This window comes from Pyrgilauda ruficollis, unplaced genomic scaffold (assembly GCF_017590135.1).
Source record: "Pyrgilauda ruficollis isolate IOZ18807 unplaced genomic scaffold, ASM1759013v1 scaffold2, whole genome shotgun sequence".
Lineage (NCBI taxonomy): Eukaryota > Metazoa > Chordata > Aves > Passeriformes > Passeridae > Pyrgilauda > Pyrgilauda ruficollis.
The window spans coordinates 1,940,006-1,954,186 of NW_024519206.1; the positions used below are offsets into that span (position 1 = coordinate 1,940,006).

A 14,181-nucleotide genomic window follows, 5' to 3' on the forward strand; every position below is an offset into this window, starting at 1 on the left:
TGTGTTTTGTTTTGTTTTGTTTTGTTGTTTGGTTTTTGGTTTTTTTTCTTTTTTAACCCAGTGGAAAAAATTTAGTCTTGATACCGTAGCAGTTTTATGTAAGTAGCAGTGTCCCTGTCTGATGTCTAAGCACATACTGGAAATTGGGCAACTTTTAAAAATTAATCTTGATAATTCATGACTAGTCCGTCTACCTCTTATTTACAGTTCATATAGTATGCAGAGGATATACAGAGTCATGAAAACATTCTCAGCAGAGTAAAGAACTAATACTACAGCTAAAATTGTTTGCATGGATCCCTCCATTATGACTAACCGTCCTTGATTGCACCTTCTTTGAGTGCATTTCTGTGCTTACCAGTTCCAGAAATGGAGCTTTAGTTGTAGACATAACATCAATAATGTGCTGTAATTTAAGTACATTCACTAAAGAGAGAGACGGCTTTTGAGAGGATTTTGGCTGTAGAGGTTAGCAATGAGAAGAGACTGTGTCTTCCTTACATGTATGGCTGTTTTATCCTTACTTTCATCTTTTTGATTTTCGATGTGAAGTGTGGTGGATTAATTTCTCTTTAATCTCTTTTGCGTACAGAGGAAAATTCCTCTTCTTCCTTGGGGGTGAAAACAGGCTTTAGTCATAAGGAAAGCAACAGCGTTTTTCAACTACTTAGAACATGTGACTTGTTTCTACATAGAAGCAAATAGGTAGAATTTACAGCAACTTTTTTTTTTTTTTTTTCCTTTTTTGTTGATGTGGAAAGAGTAAATGGCTGTATTTACAAATCACAGAAGAGGCTTCTGAAAACTTTAATTCTGGGCTTTTCTGTGATCTTATACTCTGTCAGTTCCTTCTTCAACAAATTTTACTTCAGTCGTTAATCAAAATAATAATATATTTTAATAATACAGTCTATTATTCCTGAATTACAGTATTGCTACAAGTCTACTAAAAAGCTAAACAATGTTGGTGGTGCTCTGTACTCATGTATATATGCATCAGCAGAGTATCATGAATGAAGATTAATTTTAAAAGAAGGATTACAACAGTGGTACTATAACAATAATGTCAAAAGCCAAAACCCAAAAGTTAGGTAAGTAAGTTTTATGCAGTCTCTTTTCTTTTCACTTGTGCCATACACATCTAGATAGGACTAGGTGGGTATGTAAGTACATGATTGGGTTTATTGCACAAAACATGGAGTTTCCTGGGCATAGTTACATATTGCATGTGAGTTTACATGTATCTCTTATGTGTTCCTGTCTGGCCTACACACTTCAGAAAATTAAAGAAAACTAAACATGTAAATATGAAAAGGAATGCCTTCTAAAGCTGCCAGTTTTTATTCAATGGAACAACTATAAAAATGGTTTTAGAAAATGTCATTATGGGTTCGTTCACTGTATAAAACCTTGTTAATGCTATGGTTGTTTTATTCTGTCCTGAACAGTTTATCACTCCTGGTCTGTGACATCTCTGCTGTGATTGCTTATCACTATATTTCTTTTTGTTTCAGTAGTAGGGCTTTGTTTATTAATCATTAACTAGTTTGGCTAGCAAGTTTTGTGATTGTTTATTTTTATTTTTGTTAGTTTGGGTTTTTTTTTGAGATCCTTTTTGTTTTGTGTATTGGAGGGATTTTTTGTTAGGTTTTTTTTGTGTTGGGGGGGGTTGTTCATTTGTTTTTGAGGGGTTTTGTTTGATGGATTTATTTTTGCTGTTCAGATGTCATGTAGTTACCGTTACCTGAGTAGTTCATTAACTTCTCCTTGGAATCTGATAACTAGAGGTTGCTGTCGGCAGTTGTCACTGTTGAAGTTTTGTCAGCTTTGCTAAGGTGACTCATGCCAGTAAGAAGGAAAATTGAGAAGCTGGAGGTTACTGATACGTGTGCTGAACCAGTTACGTTTCTAATCATATTACTGTGTTTGCATAATTGGTAATGACACATAGCAAAGACAGATCTGTTTTACTTGAAGAGCAGCCCTGTGGAAATTCTGAAATGTTCAAAATTACATGGAAAATTCTGTTTTCAACGTTATTATCATCAGGCAAGACTTTTACTGCTTTTGCTTCCTCATCCCAAAATACAATACCAAGTAGTTTTCCATGGAGCATTATAGAAATCACACTTATGTATAAATTTTAGGGGGAAATATTATTTCATGCGAGATTATATTACACTTTACATTGAAAGTTCAAGCCAGAGATGTCTACCTAATGTTTAACAACTGCTGTTTCCTTCATAACTGCTAAATGTCTTCCAGAATTCTTGGAAACAGACACATTAGTCTTTGTTTGTGACAGTGGAAGGCCAAGTGCAAGGTCTCCACCTGGGTCAGGGCAGCTCCTGGTATTGATACAGGCTGGGGCGTGAAGGGGTTGAGAGACCTTCCTGCCAAGGAGAACTCGAGAGTGCTTTTGGATGAAAAGCTGAACATAAGCTGGCAGTCTGCACTTGCAGCCCAGAAAGCCAATTGTATCCTGGGCTGCATCAAAAGCAGGATGAGGGAGGGGATTCTGCCCCTCTGCTCTGCCCTGGTGAGAGAGACCCCACTGGGGCGCTGCATCCAGCTCTGGGGCCCCTCAAACAGCAAAGACATGAACCTGTTGGATCGGGTCTGGGGGAGGGACACAAACCTGGAGCAGCTCTCCTGTTGCTGTTGACCTCATTTCAGAGAGACAAGACACAATCTTTTAAGGAGCGAAAAAGCTAGAACTTTATTTTATATATACAGAGTTTTATAAACCCTCCTGTGTCTATGGTAACAAGCTGTTATCGCATAGTAATTGGTCAGTCTTGGACAAGGTGTTTGTGTGTAAGAAAGGGTTGTTTGTGAGATACTGTTTTCATTCCTAAAGCTGAGACAGTTGGGATTGTTGAAACAGGTGCAGGAAAACAGTCTTAATCTGTAGAATTCTTTTGCAGGGAAACAAGTTGGTTTTTGCTGTTGCAGGCTTTTGTTTTCATGAAGAGCTGTGAGCTTTCCCAAGCTATGTCGGACTAGGATTTAGTTTGTGAGGCCTTGTACAGGCCTGCTGCTTGCCAGCACACTCTCCTGTGCAGAAAGGCTGAGAGAGTTGGGGTTGCTTACCTTGGAGAAGAAAAGGCGCCGAGAGGATGCTGTTCCAACCTTTAGGTGTATAAAGGGAGCCCATAGGAAAGAGTTTTTACTGGGGTCTGTTTTTACAGGACAAGGAACAAGAGTTTTTTTTAACTATAGGGCAAACAGTTCTTTTGACCTAAAGCTTATTTGTAGTACTACTAATATTCTTGAATTTTCTTTAAGGAGTTTTGTTGAATCTCAAGAGAGATTTTAATTTGACGGTTTCCTTAGATTTGTATTTTAAACTAGGTAAATTCTGAACTCTTCCTGTTGAAGGATAATTTCCGCTAAAATATGGGATGGGTGGGGGTTTATGGGGCAGCTGTGTTACAGTGTTGCAAAGAAAGTTACTCTTGTAACTTTTCCTATTTAATTCTGTACTGACAAGGAAGATAAGGGGACAAAATTAATCCTCTAAAAGCAAAGTATATATTTGTGCATAAACTTACACCTAGAAATCAATGTTTGTACACAACCTTCAGTATAGTAACATTATTCTTTGACAGTAACTTAGCGTAGTTTATATATTACATAGTCACAACTGAGGCACTATATTACTAATTCTGTATAAAAATAGTTTTTATGTGCAGGTTTCTATGTTGGAAAAAATTAATTAAATTTCTTGGGGATTTTCCCTACTTAAAGGAGTTTACCAGTGGCTTGTGATTAGCATTTTGACACACCTGAAGAACTTGCAGTAGACATGATATGGAAGACTCCCTATGCTCTCTCTGCCCACCTGAGTGCAGTGACTTTAAGGGATAAGGTGCAATGGTGACAAGTTCCTGCCCAATCTCGTAGAGGTGTGGCTCTTCTGTGACTGCCTTACCTTCCCAAATGCCCTTACATAATACTTAGGAGCCTCTGGCCATTATGCCAGGCAGTAACAAGGATGATTGTTCATCCAGCTTGGTGCTGCCAAGGTTAAGTTGACCTGTACCCTGCATCAAATCTGCTCCCACAAAGCAAAAAGGATGGCTCATTGTCACAGGAGACTCCCTTCTGAAGGGAGCAGAAGGCTCAAAGAGAAGGACCCACTTCTTGGGGAAGTCTCTTGCTTCCCTGAGGCCTGGGTTAAAGATGTGGGGAGAAAGTTTCCTATCCTGATATGGCACTCACTCAGACTAATATCCATTATTGATTTTTTTTTTTCTTTCAGGTAGTTACAATGCTGTGAAGTTGTAACAAGAAGTGTGAGGGCAGTGAAGAGAAACTTCAGGGCCTTGGCTAAGGAATCAGGAGCACAAGTAGTGTGCTTCTCTATACTTCCAGTTGCAGGGAATGATGATGATGTCGCCAGGCCTTCTGGCGACAGTGTACACCTGTCTCAGGGAGAAAAATATCTTTGCACAGGAGTTAGAAGGGCTCATTAGAAAAGCTTAAACTAGACTTGAAGGGGGAAACTGATAAAACCAGACTCACTAGAGATAAGCCTGGGGGCAGCACACCCATATTTGAGGGACAGTGTGCTAGTGATGTCCTTTGATCTTCCATTTCAGTGAAGACAGTGGATAAAGATCCATGTGGCAGCAAAGACCAGTGGTTACCCACCCATGTGTTAGAAGCCACAGAAGCATCTGAGATTGGTCATACAGGAATTAGGACTTCTTCCCCCAAAAAGGTGGAGGTATAAATAGCCTGACTGAAGTGCTCCTGCTCCAGTGCACATAGCACAGGCAACAAACAGGAGGAGCTGGAAGCCATTGTGCAGCAGGAAAATTATGGTATAATTGTCATTACAGAAACTGATCATTGTGTGATGACTCACAACTGGAGGATTGCAGTGGATGGCTGTAAACTCTTCAGAAGGGACAGGCAAGGAAGGAGAAGCAATGGAATAGCCCTGTGTTTTAGGGAGTGCTGGGATTCTCTAGAGCTTAATTATGGTGCCAGTAGGGTTGTTTATGGGTGAGAATCAGGGGTAAGGCCAACACTGCAGATATCCTGATTGGGAGTCTCTTACATCTAGCCAGCTTGCAGAGGCAGACAAAATATTCTCTGAGCAGCTGTGAGAAGTTTTACTGTCACTAGCCCTTGTTCTCCTGCGGAACTTCAACTCGCCAGATGTCTCCTGGAAATACAATGCAGTGGAGAGGAAACAGTCCAGAGGAAACAAGTCCCTGAGTGTCTGGAAGAGAACTTCCTGACACAGTTGGCAAGTAAGCCAGCTAGGGAAGGTGCCCTGTTGGACTTACTGTTCGCAAACAGAGAAGCACTTGTGGTTGATGTGATGATTGGAGGCTCTCTTGGGCACAGTGATTGGGAAATTACTGACTTTTCAGTTCTTGGATAAGTAAGGAGGGAGTCAGCAGAACTGTTACCTTGGACTTCTGGAGGGCAGACCAGCATATTGAGGAGACTGGTTGAAAAACTTCTGGGAGGCATTCCTAAAAGGGAGAGAAGTCCAGGGAGGATAGATATTTTTGAAGAAAGAAATCCTAGAATTGCAGAAGCGGACTATCCCCGTTTGCATAAAGAAAAACTTGGGGAAGAAGACCAGCCTGACTGAACAGAGTGTTCTGGTTTGAGATTAGGAGAAATAGGAGAGTCTATATCCTCTGGAAGAATGGGCCCAGCAGCTCAGGAGGACTACAAGAACATTGTGAGGTTATCCAGGGAGAAAATTAGAAGGGCCAAACAGAACTTAATCTGGCTACCACTGTAAAAGTTGATAAAAAGTGTTTCTATTAATATACCAGTAACAAAAGGAAAGCCTAAGAGAATCCTCATCCTTTATTGGATGAGAGGGCAAACAAAGTGGCAAAAGATAAGGAAAGATGCTGAAGTACTTAATGCCTTCTTTTCCTCAGTTTTTAATAGCATGAGCAGCTATTTTCTGGGTACCCAGCACCCTGAGCTGGAATAAAGACAAAAGGAGCAGAATGAAGGGGTAATCCAAAGGGGAGGGGTCAGAAATCTATGCCACTGGCACACTCTCAAGTCTCTGAGGCTGGGTGGGATCCACCCAAGGGTACTGATGGCACTGGCAGAAGTGCTCACTGAACCACTTTCCATCATTTGCCAGCAATCCTGCTTAATGGTGGAGATCCCAGGTGACTGGAGGTTAGCAAATGTGACACTCATGTACAAGAAGGGTTTGAAGGAGGATCTGGAGAACTACAGGCCTGTCAGTCTGACCTCAGGGCCAGGGAATGTCATGGAGCAGATCATCTTGAGAGCCATCCCATGGCACATATAGGACAGCCAGGGGATCAGGCCCAGCCAGCATGGGTTTTTGAAAGCCAGGTCCTGCCAGACCAAGCTTATCTTCTAGGACAGAGTAACCTGCTTAGTGGATGAGTGAAAGGCTGCAGAAGTTGTCTACCTAGATGCCAGTAAAGCCTTTGGCACCATTTCTCACAGCATTCTCCTGGAGAAACTGTTTCCACTGGCATACTCTTCTCTGGGCAAAAAAAAAGGTGTCTGAATGTCCAGGCTCACAGAGTGATGGTGAATAGAGTTACCTACAGTTGGTGGCTGGTCACTAGTGTTCCCCAAGGCTCACTCTTGTGGTCTGTCCTACTGAATATCTTCACTGATGATCTGGAAGAGGGGATCCAGTGCACCCTCAGTCAGTTTGCAGACAGCACCAAGCTGTGTGAAAGTGTTGATCTGCTGGAGGGTAGGAAGGTTCTGCAGCAGGATCTGGACAAGCTGGATCGAAGGCAGAGGCCAGTGGTATGAGGTTCAACAAGGCTGAGTGCTGGATCCTGCCCTTGGGGCACAACAGCTCTATGGAGCACTGCAGGTGTGGGATGAGTGGCTGAAAAGCTGCCTGTCAGAAAAGAACCTGGGGCTTTGGTCAACGTTATGTCAACTAGGGATAGCCTGTGATATAATCTAGTGGAAAAGTGGTAAAAATGATTGTGTCTAATTGTGAAAATTCTTACACAGTTTAATTTCGTGGTAATTGTCTTAATTAAAATAATTACTTTTGTAAAATGTCCTATAGGGATGTTAGTAATCTCTCACTTCCCCCGTCCCATCCCCACCTTCCTTGAGGAAAGATGTAGTTCTGGAGGTTTCAAAGCTTTTTTTGGGGAAAATACACTTAATGTATAATTAAGTGCTAATGCTAATTATATGTGTTTTAATGGCATATTTCTTGATAGTTTTATATAGTCTCTGATCAATTGTGATTAAATGGACATAAGTTGGAAACTGATTCTCTGCCACAAGTACTTCACCTGATGATCACTTTTCTTGGACTTTAGCATAGAAAATAATTAGATTTTTCTAGTTTATAGTTCTGCTTTTTAAACAAGCCTTGCTTGTCCTTATAGCAGGTACTTTAAGAGATGGTAGGAGCATTGTGTCCTGGTTTTGATCCTGGTTGTAAATTACTATAATTGAAATAACTTTGAGGAGAAAATTCTGTTCGATATATTTATTGGTTTGAGTCTACTTAAGATTTCTGCTTCAGGGAAGTTCCACAGATATTAATTGGGATAAACAATGTCCCCCTGCCCTTTTATTTCAAATGGATTTCTAAGGGGAATTTTTGATGACAGAGTTATAAATGGTATATTTGGTACAAATGTTGTGGTACAAAATGGTACAAAAACGTTATGTAGAAACTCAAAACTGACTGTATTAAAAAAACAATAGTATATTTTTTTAGGATGCTCAGATGAAGCACTGATGATGATAATTGAAGTATTTCCTGTTATAAGCCAGCCTTTGGAGAAAGAGCTGAAAAACTTTGAGAAGATGTCATGATACATATTTGTCAATGTTTTCACAAATAAAATACATCAAATACTGGTACTATTAAAATTTATTGTGGACTTAATAGGAATTGTAGAACAGTTGTAGTTTATTAACGAACTCTTCTCTCTGCTAAGGGTTTGACTGTTACTGTACTGTTGTGATATGCAGTTTTTCTTTGTATTTCTGTTAGTTACTGTGTTAGTTACTATGTGTAAGATGTGCAAGGCTGGATGCACACATCAGGACTAATTTTTCACAGTAGCAACCTGTAAATGCTGTTGCAATAGAATTTTCCCCCTAAGTATTTTTTTCTGATTAAGGAAAAAAAATACTATTTCTTGCCTCTGTAAATTACTTGCAAAATTGTAATTTTTTTCGCATTTTTTATTTTTTAGTCAGGTGGCTCTGTTGTGTTCTAGATCTCTAAGCAGCTGAGGGACAAACGAATGTGTTCATCTCCGGTTGTCTCTACTGTGTTGGAAGACTACAGATAGACATGTAGAAATGTTCTGGCAGAGTAGAGCCCAGAAAATTTCTTGTTAATTTCTTGAATGAAAAGTGGTGAATTTCATCAACGTTGTGAAGAAACTGCAGAAATGTACCTACTAAACTATGATGATCAAAGTTCCAGCTGTACTAATAATGCAGGTTATATGTTTTAAAATTCTAAGAACTTCATAGACTGGTGGAATTTTCTATATATCCATAGGTTGGGGATTTTGATATTTTAAAGCTCAAATCTTGAGACCCAGCTATATAGCAGACTTCATGATAGCGAAACAGAATTCTTCAGCAATGATCTGCCACATTTATTATGTAGAAATTGATCTACTGTAAAATTGTACTAGCAAATAATCTAGGTCTATGAAGCATTGTGAGTTAAATATTCTAAGACAAAGCATTTGTTCTTTCTGAAAGAATTCCTGTTACTTGCATTCTCTGAAAGTTTTATATGGAAGTACACAGCCTGCAGTACTGAGACATTACTAATAGCTCTGTAGCTTATTGCAGTATAAATATACAGTGGCTGTTAATTTAGGCCCTTTTCCCAGACTTCTTGAGAGTCACTGACACAGATACTTTGTGTATTTAGTTCTCCATATTTAGAAGGATGTGTTGGAGAGAAATCTTTCATTGGAGCTATTTCAGTGAGTCACCAAGTGCAAACTGCCCATTAAAAAATACTGAAGAGGTTTTATTTGGTGACTTGTGTGTTGAAGTACAAGTTTTTTCTAACATCCCATTTACCAGCCTGTTAATTAGTTAAAATTAAACTGCATGGAAGTCTTTATCCTTTTCAGGACATGATAATTAGTGTTCAGTAAAATTAAGTAGTGCAGCTCTGCATTCATAATATTAATTAACTACCTGGACGAGGTGATGGAGTGCACCGTCAGCAAGCTTGTTGATGACACCAAGGTTGTGTGGGCTGGAGGGCAGGGCTGCTCCTCTGAGAGACCTTGACAGTCTGGAGAAATGGGCTGACAAGAACCTTGTGGTTGGTGTTCAGCTGAAAATAAACAGAGGAACAGAATAACTACACAGTAGTACAGGCTGGGAACTGATGGCTAGAGAGCAGCATCGCAGCTAGTGACGTCGCTTTGCTGGTGGACACTGGGCTGGATGTGAGTCAGCAAGGTACCTTTGAGCAAGAATGAAGCCAGCAGCTGAGAGAAGTGAGTATTTCTGTCAGCTTGACATTTGTGTGACGGCATCAAAAACAGTGTCTAGTTTTGTGTTTCTTGGGGTAGGAGAGGAGCTGACGTTCTGAAGCAGGCCTAGAGGAAGACTGCCAGGATAATTAGGGTAGAGAAGCACATAATGTAAAAAGAAAAGCTGGAAGAGCTGGGTGTCCTCTGTTCAAAGGAGACTAGGGCAGCGGATCTTGTTTTCAGTTAATAGGAGGGTGCAGAAAAGACAGAACCAAACTCTTCTTGGAGGAGCTGGGTGATGGGGCTAGAGACAACAGAAAAAGTTGAAGCAAGGGATGTTTCAATTAGACATTAGGAAAAATTATTATTGAGGTGGTCAGATGTTGGGTAAGTAGTCTGAAGAGGCTGTGGGATCTCCATGCATGGAGATACTCTGAACTTCAGTGAGAATGGCGTTGAGGAGCCTTTGAAGCTCTGAAGATTACTTTGAGTAAAGGATAAAAGCTGTTCACTTACAGAGGTTCCTGCTAATGTAAATAAGTGCATGCTCCAGATCTCACGATATGGTTGCACAACTGTTTTCTCCCTCCTCTGCATACAGCTGGTTCTGACCCAAGTGATATGTTTTGCCCAGAGAGCTGTGGAGTTCTGTAAAAGAGAACAATACTGTCATCTTAAATAAACTGTACTATATGGCTCAAACCCTGATTTTTAACCTGATGTCTGTGTAGTCAAAGCTTTTAAGTGATCAGTTTAATGCTTTGAATTTTCACGTGTCTGTCATGAAATAGACTAATCCTTAATGAGATTTTTTTCCAGAGTGTTGTATGTTAAGCGTTTTTTTTCTGTAATATGGCTTAGTATTAATAGAAGTAGACCAATTACTGGTGCATTCTTTCAGGCAATGAAATAAATTAATAATTGTAATTGGAATACTGGCTTATTCTGGTTTTTATTTGTTTGTTGAGGTTGGGTATTTTTTGTGTGGTTGGTTTGTTTGGGTTTTTTTTTCCCCAAAAATTCATTAATTCAGACTTCCTCAATAAGTAAGCTGCCTGAAGTTTATAATTACTCAGTTAATAAAGAAAGTTTATTATTCCTTACTTAAATGGAAAGTTAAATTCACTTGTCTGGAATAGGAGTTAGACAACATGTTCTAGTATAAAATACTTTGTTGTAATCTTTAATTAAAAAGTGATAATTTGGAGGGTTTAGTCTTTGTTACTCTGGATGTGTTTGCAATGTAAAGCATGCAAACCTTAATAAAACAGTCACATTATTTTACTATAAATGTGATGCAAGTTGCCTTTTGATTTGGTCTTTATTTCATAGTAGTACCTTTTAAGTTCATTCAGAAATCCTGTTGATTTTTTGTTGCATGTATTTTGCTTCATGTATATATGAGTAAGAAATCAGTATGGAGAGCCAGAATTTTGAAATACGTCCTTAAGAAGATGATTGGTTAACTTTTTTTATACCTTCTCCCTTCTTTTAGCTATGTGTATAGTTTTCTACTATATAAATAGATGACAAAGATAATGAGTCAAATTTCCCTTTAATTAGTCACAAGCCTGAAAAAGTATACTGAATTAATTTCAGTTTTGTTAGGTTGTGGTATTAGGGTAGCCATGAAGAGTTACTGATAATTATGTCCTTCATTATATTGGAAATATACAAAGGTTCTCAATTTTAGAATCTACTCATGAGCACAAGGGAAGAAATCCTACACCACAAATTTTCAATTTTCACAAATATTTTTTGGGAATAACTTCTGTATGAATAATGTAATTTCTAGGAAAACCAAACAGTATTTTCTGTGAATCTTCAGCATGTTTTAGCTTCTTCAAAAGAATGATGACATTCAGATCAAAGCACACTGGGTTAGTGCTAAATGGAGGTGTTCAAAAAGGTTTTTTTTGAAACATAAAACCTCAGTATGAACTTTGAACAGAAAAATATTCTTGAAACAGTCTACCCATGGCTTACTGTGAAACTAAATCCTTTCACATTCCTAAAAGCCAGACAGTCCACCCTAATCATGCCTTGTTTTAGTTATTGTATACTTTATTTTCCCCAGTACTGCCTGAGCCTGCTTACTGTAACTCTGATGATTCCTGTTCTCTTTCTAAACTGCCCACCCTGCTGCTGTATCCAAACAGCTGAGGGCACACAATAAATGTTCTGATGCAATAATTGTATGTTGTGGCCCCAGTTCCCTACAGTTGAGGGATAACAAATCATTTTTATTTAAATCTGCTGCATTCTATGAAATGAAGGTGGCTTTAAAATCTATCCACACAGAGTTGAAGATATGAGAACAGTATTCTGTTTTCAAAATGGATTCAATGAGGGATGAGGCTGCAAAATGCAAAGTTTTGGGCTTTTTAAAGTACAGTTTGCCATTCTAATTGATTAGGAAATAAGATTTCCATGTCACTTAGACGCTTGATTACATGCTGAAAAAAAGAGCAAGATTTTGCATAGGTGGAGTATATGCCTTTTAGAGTAGGTGGTTCTATCATCCCTGTTTCCTGGAACATTCCAGCCTCATGCCTTTCTGTTGCAACACAATAGATTTTCATGCAAACCACTCAAACCTTTGAAAAGGGAGTCTCTTTTATTTATTTCCTCTCTTTATAGAGGTATATTTTGATTACTATATATTGTTAGTCATAGCTGGTTTTTAAGCTGTTAGATGTTTGCTTCAGAAATACTTCTTACTTTACTTTATAACAATCTTCCATTTCTCTTGTTTCTTGTCTATTGCCTTTTTTGCTCTCTGTATTTTCCAGAGAGTAATTTAGTGCAATTGGAACATCTTTCTTGCTGTGCAGGATGCTCTATTGAGTACATAGAGTGATACCAGAGTAGATTTTTAAAGCTGTTTGTACCTGTTGAAATTTTCAGAAGACCTTAAAACTTAAATCCTCAAATGAATATCCCAACCCTACTGATAAAATATTGTTTCTTCATATCTAGCAGCAATTGAAAAATCAGCTCCACAGATTGTTCCCCAGCAAGTTTTAAGTATGTTATGAAATATGGTGCAACAGAATTAGCGTTATAGGGGGGAAGGAAGGTACTGTTCTTAAACATCTCTCTTTCCCAAAGTGCAGGTGGAGGGGGACTAAATTAGATATATTTCTCATCTCTCTGCCCTTCAAGAGTGTATTTGTTCAAAAAGCTTTGTACCATTTTAATAGACTTAGTTCTCACTGGAGTCCTGCTGGGCCCCTGCAGCTACACTAAACCTTTTTCACCAATACCTGCTTTTTGACTGTCAGGGTAGGAGAGCTCAAATTTTTCCCTTTAGTAAATGCATGCTCACCTTTGTCCTTTCACTGCCCATTTGAGAGGGATTTTAGTTGTCTTTCCACACAGGTCTTCTTTACCTAGTGTCAGACACCTCAATAGCATCAGCTGCTGCTGTTAACAATCGTGAGGTTTTGCTAGTGAAATTAAAACTGGACTCAGACAGGGGTACCTGTTTTGCTGACATTTTTGTAAAGGGCTGAGGTGAAGTTGCTGTATCAGTTATTTGTTGTGAGTTTGCATCCTGATATAATTTGATACTCTTTTGTACACTGCCCAGCATGGGTTATTGCAAGCTTAGGTGCAATTTGCAGCAGCCAGTGCTGCCTTTGGTACTGTGATGCCTGCTCTGCAGTCTCCCACTCCACCCAGCAACATCTTCTAGTTCATGCTCCATCCACTATCCCTTTCTGAGTATATGGCTGCTGTCAGAGTAATAGTTGATAAAATAATGCTGGACAACAAAAGAAATTCCATTACAACTGTTTTGACTTTAGCTAATGCAGTGGTACTGCCTTGCCTCTACACCCAACCATGGGCTTTGCACAGTTTGCACATTGGTGATGTTTCTGCCTCTGTCTGCACTTCAGTATGAATAAACACTGTGTTGAAAGTATTTCCACTCCACACAGTATGCACTGGTACAAATAGTCCTGCTCCCTATCACTGCTGTCATGCTCTGGATGTTTGGACCATCAGCATCCAGGAAGAAAAATCCAGAAGAGGGAATTAATCTGAGTTAGATCTATTCTGCATCTCTGTACAGTCACCAGAATAAACCAACAAGGGAAATTGTGGAAACATGGATGAACAGAGGGGGTGGATCAGAAAGAAAAAGGTCAGTATCAGCTCTGGTATCAATTAAAACCACTTAGGAAACTACAGTGTAAGTTTCTCAAGAAACATTTGTGTCATAAAGATACTGGAGGCAAATTTCCAGATTGCTAAGTGCACGCTTCATAGTAACTGTAAAAATGACTTTAAAATTCTGAAGCTTTCAGGGAAATCTGAGAGGTCTCACACTGGTCTGGGCGGGAAGGTGGGCTCTGGGGAGGAGAACAACCCAAGAAAATAAGTCGTATAGAGGAAAAAGAAATGCACTTTTTTGTGGCTTTTTTCTGGCAGAGAGTGGGGGTAGGGAATGTTCTCTTGTGGTGCCTTTTACTTTACAAGCAAAAAGAGCTGTTCTTGAATAAGTGCCTGCGTGTTACATTGGCACTGGAGCAGGTTTTTCATAAGGCAGTCACCAAGGGATTCCTGAGCATCACAGCTCTGCAAGCTGCTGAGACTAATACAGCTGGTTCCCCCAGCTTTCGTATCGTCTGCCATTGCCTGTCTTTGCTCCTGCAAATCTCTGCAACTGGCAGTGGGATTTTTCTTTTAACAAATTATGTATTCTTGG

At 39.3% G+C, this 14,181-nt stretch overlaps 1 protein-coding gene across 4 annotated transcripts in view; it reads left to right on the top strand.

The window, feature by feature from the left end:
• ANKIB1 (ankyrin repeat and IBR domain containing 1) overlaps window positions 1–14,181 on the top strand; it is an 85,280-nt gene that overhangs the window by 1,130 nt on the left and 69,969 nt on the right. The gene's annotated exons all lie outside the window — the stretch shown is intronic.